This window comes from Mixophyes fleayi, unplaced genomic scaffold (assembly GCF_038048845.1).
Source record: "Mixophyes fleayi isolate aMixFle1 unplaced genomic scaffold, aMixFle1.hap1 Scaffold_29, whole genome shotgun sequence".
Classification (NCBI taxonomy): domain Eukaryota; kingdom Metazoa; phylum Chordata; class Amphibia; order Anura; family Limnodynastidae; genus Mixophyes; species Mixophyes fleayi.
Genome location: NW_027446953.1, coordinates 533,677 through 546,512, shown reverse-complemented (window position 1 = coordinate 546,512; position 12,836 = coordinate 533,677).

Here is a 12,836-nt window from a genome sequence, read left to right as displayed (position 1 = left end):
AGTCCCAGTTCTTCTGTGAGCTCTCGGCTTTGCCAGACTTCAACCTCAGACATACAACAAGAGACATCATTGAGGAGCTGAGTGAGAATAGATACTTAGTATACAGTACTAGGTATAAGGACACCATTAATATAGTGTCCATTTGTCAGCATTTATTATTTCTATAAAACTCCCATTATCTAGTCTACATCAGGTAGTTGTTCTTGTTATGAATGTGCAGATATATCTGGAGAAACTATCTGTATTTTTATATGTCAGATTAATTTTATTGGTTCCACTGAGAGTCACAAACAATTTGTGGCTCAAGAAAACTTCAATCCAGTCGATCAGTGTTGCATGTTCCACTTATTACACCTGAGATATTTTATAGTTTTGTCCTAAACTAGATGCACATCCTCTGATTAGAGTAAAAGAGTATTACTTTACTTTTTTGACTCTCAAAACATCACTGAATGACATTGCTGTCAAATATGCAGATATAAGAGATCAATCAGTTTGGTTATGTTATTGTTGCTCTATTTAGCTCCTGTGTGATTATCCTCAGAAACGTCTGGGTGTGAACGGTCTAATGCGCCAACATCCGTTCTTCCGGGACATTGATTGGGTGGAGCTAGAAGCTCTTCGTGTACAAACCCCATTCATACCCGGCAAAGTAAGTGTGCAGAGCTGAATTGTATACATATATAAGTATATAGTTTTATACATCTAAAATTATGGGAAGCACATAATGTTCATCATAACTCCCTCATTAGAGTTTGTGAATATTTAGAGTTATTATTTTGTGCTACCATACAATGGGGCTTTTAATACCACATATTCTACATCAAGGGTCAAATATCAATAGCTCCATGCACACTTAATGTCACTGTTAGAATCAGTTACTTTATTTATAATTGTGCTTCTACTATAGGAAAAGAAAAATATGCTAAAAAAAAAGGGCCTTTTATCTCTAGTTATATATTGACCCTATGTTCCTCATGTGTTCAGAAACTTTTCCTTCACTTCTTTTATATGAAATATATGTGATATTTCTTCTGCCTGCAGCCACCGGTGAAGGTATCTCTACCTCCTCAGACATTGAAGAAGTAAACATCACACACAGGACCGGCCTGGTATATGCCTGGGGTTCCATCTACCAGGAGCTCACAGATATATTCCTTTGGGTGCAATACAAGATCCAGCCTACAGTAAGCACACCTGACCTCTCCCCTGGGTTACGTAAGTTGGCACAACATCGCCCATCATCATGTGTTCTCTGAATCCCAACAAGTGGAGATGCTGGGTGGGACCCTCTGACTAGCTACATGAAGGTTAAGGCCAGAAAGAGGAATAATCATTAAGTTTCTGATTACGTTGTCACTCCTGCCTCACTTTATCTGTGACCTTTCTCTGATATTATATAATAATGTATACTCTGATGATATTATACAGTAATGCATTATGTGATAATATTATATCTAGTTTGTGTATGTTATCTTATGCATGTTATGCCATGCCTTGAATTATGCGTGGTCAATCTTGAACTGACAGCGCCATGCCAACTAAATAAGTTAGAATTGAAACACTTTCCCTAAAGTAAAGTAAAATAAAATAAAACAGAAATCCCCCCCCCCCCACCCTAAGACACAGAGGAGAGTTTCTTACATGGACTATCCTTGTAGCATTTATAGTGGCTAGAATAATTCTAAGTATTTTCCCACCACTTCTCCTGTATATGAAAGGTGGCAACTCAGAGTTCATCTTAGTGTCCTAATTTTCTTTTTATGGGGGGGAAGTTATCTCTGTGTTTAAAAAATAATTGAGCTACTTCACAAGATTGACTGACTACTCTGATGTTTTTCCTGCTATTGGCCAAATACCTCCATAGTTAAATGCAAAGCCTATTGCCCCATTCTGTCACATTAGTACACTACCGCTGCCATAAGAGGTGAAAAGTAGTTATCAGTTGTAAGATGAAAATATAGCTCAAACCAGCATGTTAGTAAAGGACGTTGGTTACTGTAAATTACTTAATCCAAAACAACATCTTCTGGATTGCAGAAAAAAGATGACAATAAAAGTGTTAGGAGAACAATGAGGCACCAATATAGTAAAGCCCACCTCACAGTGTTACAAATTACTGTATATATAATAACCTAATAGGAGCTAATATTGTTGGTATGATACTATCATGTAATATATTTGCCTCCTTCTGTAAGTAAATAAAAAAAGTTTACATAAAATAGCAGCTTTCTTCCATTATGCTCATTATACAGCACAGGATGAAGCTGGAGAGAAGAGAGATTAACTTTACAAGACTGTAGTTAGATTAGATATTAAGATTTTAGATTTGACATTATCTATAAATTCTAAATGTAATTTTAAAAAAATGGAGTGTGATTGGCCTGGCTAGTTGGGGGAGGTGGAGGTCAAGACTTAATTAAAATTTGCATTACTGGTATGTTTAAACATGTACTATTATTATTATTATTATTATTATTATTATTATTATGCATTGATATTTGATTCATGATTACATTCCTTTGTATTGTTTGTCTTGTGAAAGTATTAACCCTTAGGAGCCAATTTATCAAATATTTCTATGCCTTAGATACTCGGACCAATGAGACCAATTCGTCAACAGTTCAAATCCAGAGATATGACAGTTATCTCCAGTGTTCACATAGTAACTATGAATACCAATGTCTCCACAAGGGACAGCGTAGCGATGCAATTTATCAAGCTTTAAATATTCCCTTGAAGACGTCTTGGAATTAGAGACTAAATGCGTTGGGTGTTGTGGATTTACCGAGTACCCATGCCAAGGGAAACACAGGAGTAAGCCAGAAGAGGTTTATGTGGGGTCCAAGTACGTTCCACCTGCTAAGTGAATGTCATCAAAGGAAAGTGAAGTAGCAATCTATTTGTCAGGCTCTGTATCTTCCTTTAAGATAAAAGTTAAAGACAATACCCAGAACTTTAGAAAGTAAGAGTATGCGCACACACAATGATGGAACATTTACATTTTTATCCAGGTGAGCACTATGCACAAAAAAAACAACACGTTTGGCACCACTCTGAAGCCAGAAAATGGCATGAATATAAAAATAAATAAATAAAAATAATAATTTTAAAGAAGTAATATCTTCGTTAGTACTTTACAGTGGCAGCACTGATGTTAAGAAGATCATTACCCATTATAACATAATGTCAAACAACACATTAAGGGGTCACCACAGGCAATAACAGTGGTAGTTTTTTAATCCCTTAGATTGTACGCTTCTCTGAGCAGGGCCATCTCTCCTCCTGTTTCCACCACTTCTAACTCTGCTCTCCAGCTACTTAGCCCTCCTCCACGAGGATCCTCCACCTCACGTCCACTCTCGCTCCCTCCTCCCCCCTGGGGGTCTCCCTGCCTTCCGCGCCCTCCTTCTTGGGCCCCGTCGTTTGCGGATCCTCCCTCCCCCTTCCCCGCCCTCTCTAGCTGTGCATTGAGCTTACTGAGTTGCTGTGCTTACTGTTTACTGTACTGTGCTGTCTCCCATTGTATTGTAATTTGTTTATCTCTGTACGGCGCTGCGGATGCCTTGTGGCGCCTTATAAATAAAAATTAATAATAATAATAATAATAATAGTTTCTGCCAGTTCTATTATAGGCCTTTTTAACAAGAATTGCGGAAGCAGAAGAACCATTGCTATCCTTCTGTCACTGCCATTCCAGGATAGCAATATTACAAGAAAATGAATAAGAAAATGCTTTATTCTTAGAATCCTCTTTGCAATGGCCAATATTATATATAGATAGATTCAGCTAGAATCGTTCAGCTGCTCCCACAAGAGTTTAATAATATATTTTGGCTTTCGATTTGCTATTGTTCTGATAAGCAGTGATAGAAATCAGCCCCTTTACCGGATCTTAATAAAAATACACCAGCATCTGTCGTTTTGCCGCTTGCTCTGCCACACAATATGGATTTGTTCACTTCACAACTTTGCAATCATGAAGTCAATTGATATCGTCAATAGATGTTTAACAATGGTGTTTTGCTCTGACACTGGAACAATTTAATAGTGGGGACTATTAAATTAAGATGGGGTGGTTTGTGGGGCTATTGAATGTTGGGGTGAGTTTGGGGAGAATGAGGTCTATTTATTAAATGTGACTATGAGTTATTTAATGGCAATGATGGTTGCGGGAAATAGGTATTGCTGGGGCTGTTTGCAGGAAGGGAAATAGGTTTATTTATTAAATGTGAATAGTATTATTTTAATGTTGGGGCTGGAGGAAGGCCTAATTATTAATCCTGGGTCCTATTGATTTAACATCGGGGCTGGCTGTAATTTTCTAAATGTAGCCATTTTTTTTCCAAATAGGTCCTCCAACATTCCAGGATCCAGACAAGCCGCAACTAAAGAAACCAGCAGCCACAGGTGGTGAAAGTGAGAAGAACGGATAGGAGAGAGCAGCATAGTGTGTGAAATGTTGTGATTCTAGTGGGACAATGCCAATTTTTGGTGAGTGTTGTGCCCAATGTAAGGTGCAATACTATGTGTATGGGGAGCTAGGATATTATATATGTATTACAGTACCTCTATACTGTGTGTATGGGGAGCTGGGACATTATATATGTATTACAGTACCCCTGTACTGTGTCTATGGAGAGCTGGGATATTATATATGTATTATTGTACCTCTATACTGTGTGTATGGGGAGCTGGGATATTATATATGTATTCTAGTACCCCAATACTTTGTGTGTGGGTAGCTGGGATATTATATATGTATTATAGTACCCCAATACTGTGTCGATGATGAGCTAGGATATTATAAATGTATTATAGCTCCTCTATACTTTGTGTATGGGGAGCTGGGATATTATATATGTATTATAGTACCCCTATACTGTGTCTATGGGGAGCTGGGATATTATAAATGTATTGTAGTACCTCCTATACTATGTGTATGGAGAGCTGGGATATTATATATGTATTATTGTACCCCTGTACTGTGTCTATGGAGAGCTAGGATATTATATATGTCTTATAGTACCCCTATACTATGTGTATGGGGAGCTGGGATATTATATATGTATTATAGTACCCCAATACTGTGTCGATGGGGAGCTGGGATATTATAAATGTATTATAGTACTTCTATACTATGTGTATGTCGAGCTGGGATATTATATATGTATTATAGTACCTCTATACTATGTGTATGGGGAGCTGGAATATTATAAATGTATTATAGTACCTCTATACTATGTGTATGGAAAGCTGTGATATTATATATGTATTATAGTACCCCAATACTGTGTATATGGAGAGCTGGGATATTATATATGTATTATAGTACCCCTGTACTGTGTCTATGGAGAGCTGGGATATTATATATGTATTATAGTACCCCTATACTATGTGTATGGGGAGCTGGGATATTATATATGTATTATAGTACCTCTATACTATGTATATGGGGAGCTGGGATATTATATATGTATTATAGTACCCCTATACTATGTGTATGGGGAGCTGGGATATTATATATGTATTATAGCAAACAGTGTAAGAACCAGAATGGACAGCAAAGTACTGAGGAGATATCCGAAAAGTAGTCTGGGTACCCTAGGTCAGAAACAGACAATCCAAATGGAACCAATATGTGAAGCAGAAGAGCAGTTGGGTGACAGGCAGAAGTCAGAAACAGGAGACCTAAACAGATCCAAATCATCAGACAGAAGCATAGTCAGAACCATAAATTCCTAAATTGGATCAGTACCAATGGGAACTAAGTAACTGAAACACAGGAACCACAACAGATCACAGGAGAAGTGATCTAATACTCTGCCACTGGATCAGTGACAGAGTCTGCTTTAAATAGGCAGTCCAATTAAGATACCAGCAGTCAGTGATGTCAAACTGACCGCCAAAACAAAGATTAAAGGTGCATCCTGTTGCCTAGTAACTGTTTTTGTTGGCTAATCAGACAGCGAATACCACAATCTCTTTAAGGAGGAGACATGTAATCATCATGGCTCGAAAATTTCATATAACCATCAATATATTTAACTTTTAAAAAAGGTGTATATAAGCTAAAATAATTATACACTGCACAAGTTAAAATACCTCATGATTCATGATTAAGTATGGGAGTTACAATAAACGTTTACATCCATCTTTCCCAAGTAATCACCATACCCATAAGAGCTACACCATAAGAGCTTTATTTAATATTCAAACCATCCGTTCATTGACTACCAAATTCATTAAATGGAAGCAGGGTTGTGTGACTATAAACCATTAATAAAATAGTTGTAAATCAAGCAGCAGTATATTATGCCATATGAAAAATACAAAAATCTAGTGTCCAACCTTGAGCGCTGACTAGGCGCTGGCCTTAAATATTACAGATTAACAAAATAAACCATCCGTAATTCTGTTGAGCAACTTAGGTAAGGATATATGATGCTGATTCAATCTAGAAGTTGTCTGCGTATCAAGTTCAAAATAAACGAACAAGAAAAAAGCTGAAGCAAAGAAGCTCAAAACAAATCCTTATCTGAGATAAAATACTTTTTATGGAAAACAATTTTTTCCTTTTTTTATCACCGTAAGGCTACGGTGATATATTTTATCTAAGATAAGGATTTGTTTGCGCTTCTTTGCTTCTCCTTTTTTCTTGTTTATTATTCCATAGCTCTTAATTACTACACCAGATATAAAACTGATTCATATGCATTCAAGCATAAAATCATCTACAGATAAATAAAGGAAGGAAGATAACGTGCTAATAATATCCAAAAGAACCTAACTGCAAAGTTCTTGACTGCTTTAAAAACTTAAAGTTTAAAAGTAAATTTTCACACCAAAAAACAAGGGAGGCCATCCAAGCTATGACTCACTTGGTTTACATTCATGAAGATGGCAATTAATTACAAAAAAATTAATACCAAAAAGTAAAAAATACATGTTTTTTTTTTACATGAACAATGTAATTATTTTAAAAAAATGTATACCACATAAAAACTATGGCAAATTACAATAATGGGGTATTCTCATATCCTTCATTGAGTCCCTTTGGGGACAGGGTATTTTGCGTAAGGATCCAAAACTTTCCTTCCTAACATTTTAATTATTACGATTTTGATGCATGAATGTTTTGGTATTGTGACTGGATCACTTAAAAATAACTTCTGGTATAAATTTATTTAAAGGAAATAGCGCAGGGCACTTATTTATATAATTGCACATGCACTTATTTTTGATAGTGTGTATATTTTGGTAAATAAAGGAAAATCTTTAATTTCTGAGACCAGGGGGAGAAAATTTGTCTTTTACTGTTTTAACCTTTCTAGAGCAAATGCCTTATTTCTGATGTATATATCTGATACAATAAGCCTTTGTTTAGAAAGGCTTTTGTATATTGGTGTAAGGAAATGTCTTGTTTGGGGTTTACAACTCTTCCTGGGGAATTATTTTTTTGGGGGGAAATGTGTATTCTGCCACTGTTGAAAGAAAGGATTTATGCTAATATGATGCTAATTAGACCTTTTGATGTGTGAGGGTCATAGGAAGATGTAACTAGACTTACTACTAGATTTCCTGCCTCTAAAAACAAGATGCAGGACATCGCAGCATTTCTAGAGTTTCACAGAGAAGTAAATATTGTTAGCTTTGCAATGCATGTAAATTCATGTTTGTGTAAACAAATGGTATTCTGATTCTAGAAATAGCTCAGACCTCATGGGAGCTGGCTTACCCTTTGAGGCTGTGTCCAAGCAGTATAAACGGTGAGCATGTAATGTATCATTCTGATGTTCCATCTTATCTAGCCACTGAACTGTCCTTGAGCAAAATAAACATCACTCTTTGCTTCAAGACCCTGCTTGACAACTTTTTAAATATTGCTGTAATCCTGTGACCTGCAGATTAGACCCTAAATCGAATCCATCCTCCTGCTGTTTCTGAGGTTTGAACCCAGCTCTCCAGTACCCTCGCTCTGCCACTACCCAGCAGATTTGGCCAGAGTGATAGGCCAGGGGGTTCCATCCACAGCACCCTGATCCATAGTAAGTGGTCAGGGGTACCAGCACAAGTGTACCAGCAGTGACAGTTACCCAGAAGGAACTTAGTTCTGGGTGCTATAAAGGAGCCCAGTGGTGGCAGCAGGCTCCTCCTACTGCGGCAGGAGGGGCATATTCGGAATAAAGGAATGGGACGGTGGCAAAGTAAGCCAAGCCGGTTCCCAGCAACAACAGACAGGGTGGCATAGGTGGTCCATCCTGTCACAGGTATACTATTATTTTCAAAGTTATTTCTAATATTCTGGATATGTTCCAGAAGGCCTAGTTTGAATGGTATCTTGGTCTTCGCAGTTTATCTGAGACTACAGCTAACATTCTATCATATATACAACATACTGTATATAATTAATTAAAAGTTAAAACTTTTAAATCTTACTTATCTTCAAGCTCTCTGGAGTCGTTTAAGGAATGAAGGGCTTTTACCCATGCAACTCTTGTAAAGTGTGTAAATATTGTAAGAGGGGAGACAAAACCTTTTCGTATGGTGATAATTTGAAGAAAGAAAATAAAACATTGAAATTAATCAATGTGTAATCATGAATAAAGGAGTAAAATTTTTGACACATATTTCTTAATGAATATATCAACATAATCAGATATTTGAACATTTAAAGATCCTACCCTGTGAATATGGAACATATTTGGGGGATTTTATAAATCTTTATGGATCTGTGGTTGATGCTAAAAGTTGCAGTTCTTGCCAAAGTACAATATAGTTATTTTATTCATCTAGATGCAAACAATATAATGCCATTCCCTTATTTAAAAGAGCTTCAAGTTTCTTTATGAATCTCTGAGTAGGGTCAATATTCAACTTTACATAAGACTTTCTTTCATCTAATAATCCTAGAGCTTCTCCTATATACTTCTCTCCTTTATTAAAATCTGCCTCATTTTTTTATTAAATATTATCCTTTTCTTTATCTCTATCACATTTTTAAGTTCTTCAAAATCTTTCTTAACCAATTCAGAAAACAGGTGAACGAACATAACTCCCTTTTGACTTTTGGGAAAAACTGTGAGTTTGAAAAAGTGGAGATGTTGCCTATAACAGCCAATCAGATTCTAGCTGTCATTTTGTAGAATTAACAAAATAAATGATAACTAAAATCTGACTAGTTGCTATAGGCAACATCTCCACTTTTCTAAACCCACAGTTTCGTAAATATACCCCTTGGGGTTAGAAGGTAGATTTAGATTTTAAGCCTGAATTTAATTTTTGTTTTTTCTTAACTTCCCAGTTCCTTAGTGAAGCAAGACATTTTTTTGTCAGTTCTGATAAAATGATGTTTTAATGTAAGTTTATTTACAAATATATTTAAATATAAAGAGAGGTTGAACTAATTAAAACTACACATGGGATAAATCCTTTTCCGTAAAGACTTAGTTTAGAGTTATTGAGATGTTTTAGACAGCTTAAAGATCCCCCTGGCTGCATTCATTGCATCAAGGTTTCTTCTCTTTAAGTCTGATTTTAGTTGATCTTTCTCCTTCCCCTTAAACTTTTTCTTAAACCAAAGCATAACTTAATTATAATATTCTGCATGACTGGGGAAGGCAGAAGAGATGGACAGTCCTTCAATTAGATTGAACCCCAAAAGCTGACAATTTCTTATAACTCGTCTTGGTTTTTTTTCAAGTCACTTTTACACCTTTGTCACAGAGCTGCCCCTCGTCATGTTATTTATGAATATGTGGTTGATCACTAATTATATTGATTTTAAGTGGCATTTTTGAAAACTGAATTATATTTGTCTATATACAATATTACATGCTATGGTCACACAGATCATGTCTCCTCGTGTGAGACTCCTGCTAGGAATGGCTCCCTCCCGTCTGTCCCATGTCTCTTTAGGTGTCAAAAAACTCTCCTATGTCAGGATGTAGCCCAGGAGGTCTTTGAAGCTGCTCAGCTTCCCTTAAAGCTAATGCTGTTATCTTTTGACACAGAGCTGGACAGAGCCACCAAGTAAACACACACCAGAAGCTCCAGCATCACATTTTACACCTTAGTAGCTCAAATTATCACTGGATTCATTTGATTTACAATATTTACACTGCAGTTAGGATCAGGGCCGCCATCAGGGGGGTACAGGGGGACAAACTGAAATGAGTAATTGCTTTGGTGAAAGGAGGGCATAACTGTGCAGATCAGGCGAGTGTTATGAGCATACTTACCAACCTTTGGTAAGTCAATTCCGGGAGATCCCAGGCAGGGGGGCGTGGTTGGAGGGAGGGGCGAGGCAATTAGCGTAATTTTGGATCTGCATCCCTCCCACCGCTACAAAATGCCGGTTTTGTCGCTGGGGGCAGGGCCAAAATAACGCTATTCACCGTGAATCGCGTCATTTTGAGGAGCAAGATGCCATATGCAGGATATTTGCCTGCTCTCCCAGGACCTACCCGAATTTCGGACATTCCGGGAGAGTTGGCAAGTATGGTCATGAGCAGACCTTGACACAACTTATTTTATCTATTAGAAATTTGGCAGCTGTGTTATATGCATTTTTGCACCTAATTAGTAAATAACTACAATTCTCTCCCAGCTGATCACTGGTTCAGGGCATATACCCAAGGAAGAACTCTGTTACGTTATTTGTTGTTGTTTTTTATTGCATGCTTGACATAGTTCATATATATGATATGTACGTGGCCTGTATTTTATGTTTCAATCATAATATAACAGTTGAATATCTTCTGAAATCTGTATCAATGGACATATATGGAATAGTGCCCATGTAAATAATAATCTAATAATATATGTTATGTAATAACTTGAATCGTATTACACTATATTTAGATTACAACTAAATCAAAGGAAGGATCTGCGGTTTATAAATGAAAAAATCATGACGAACAGCATGGTTTATCATAGGAAATGTTTTAAACTTTGGTTTAGAGAAAACAATATTGATTTAACGGTGGTATATTTGTTTACGTTGTTATAAAATATTACTAACAGGAAACTCATAAATAACAAACCACGTTTCCATCATGTTTCTGTGCTATTTGTAACCTAGCATCTGGTGTTGACCGGCCTGAATCTTTCAGGAAATGCTAACAAATAAAGTTGAACTGCTAATAAATCCCAAATGAAATATGCAACAAAAACATGGCATTACAACCTTAATCAGCATTTGTATTCTAATGCTTCGTACTATATAAGAAATGTAAACACAGAGTTCCTTACTGTTTGTACAGTTGCATAATTTACTGACGTATATAAGAAGTAATAATATACTTATTATAAGTTATATCCTGCATAGTAAGGGTCTGCAGTGTGAGCTGATATAACATTCTATGAATTAATGATTATTATCTCCTACCTATGACATTTTAAATAGTAAATATGGCATTACTTATACATGATTGTCATGCAAGTTATATGTTCACAAAACACAATTTCACAAAATCAGGTAAATGACCTTTGCTTAAACCTACCTAATACACATAATATCCAGTACCATTGGAAAATATCCAACATGCCTTTCCAGGCACTAGGAAACCCCCTCTCGGTTTGCCTATGAGTTGGCAGGCTGTACAGTTCTCTTCTACCTGTTCTTGCAACCTTCACCTTTGCTGCTGGTATAGTACCAACAGCTACAATTGTTATTCTGTTACCTTATGTATTATAATATTATTATAATTATCTTTGACTTATAAGGCGCCACAAAGGGTCTGCAGCGCCGTACATTACATATACAAAAAACAGAACCAAGACACAACATGATACAAAAATATATACAAACAAGGGTGACCGGGTAAAGCAAATCAGATGTAAGTGCAGCCCTAACCTCTTAGGGTCTGAGTCATTAAGGAGAGCAAAGCATAAAAAATGAGTTACTTTGCACCTGGGCAAAACCATGTTGCATTAGAGGGGGAAAATGCAACCAGTATTTAACTAATATAATCAACTAATTTGGAGCACTTGCATTGTAACATGGTTTGTCCCAGAGAAAATTTACTCTTTTTTGCCTTACTTTCCTTAATGACTCAGGCCCTTAGAGTGTAAGCTCATTTGGGTTTGAACATCTTTAGCTTCTGTTTTGTGTCTTCACATGACATTTTCTCATATCATTAACTTCTCATTGTACAGCGCAGTTAAATATTTTGGCAACAAAATCTAAAAATTATAAATACGGTTCTGATACTTGCGTGTGATAATTGTGAGGGGTGTAATTAAGTGGTGAAAAGAACTGGAGTGGCATTGGTATTAATAGCACAAGGAAAAGTGTGGAAAGGTTTTGAGTAATTAACAAGGATATTTAGGAAGACTACAAGTGTTATCAGTTCCAGCTTCTGTCCCTTTCCCCTCTCCTTACCAGCCTTTGTGTCCTTCTGTTTATCTGTGTTGGCCTCTTTGCCTTCTCCTGTCTGTTTCAGTCTGTTTGTCTGGCTGGCAGACTGTAGCCCGGGGGGCAAACACAGCACTGGCCCATAAGTAGCGGCCCATCCTTAAAGGGTGGTTTTTGGTACAATATATATTTATCTCATGCTTGCCAACTCTCCCAGAATGTCCGGGAGACTCCCGGGTGAGTGTGGCAATCTCCCGAATTCTGCCCACTTCACTAGGAAGTGCCCCACTTCCTAGTGAAGTGGGCAGAATTAGGTCCCAAATGGATTCCCGATTCCCGATTCATCGCCGAAATGACACGCTTTTGGCCACCCCGCCCCCTCACGCCCACCTCCACTGCAAGGCTCCCGGAAGAGAGCTGAAGAAGGTTGGCAAGTATGATTTATCTATATAAAAATAGGCTATTTTAGTGTTGCTTA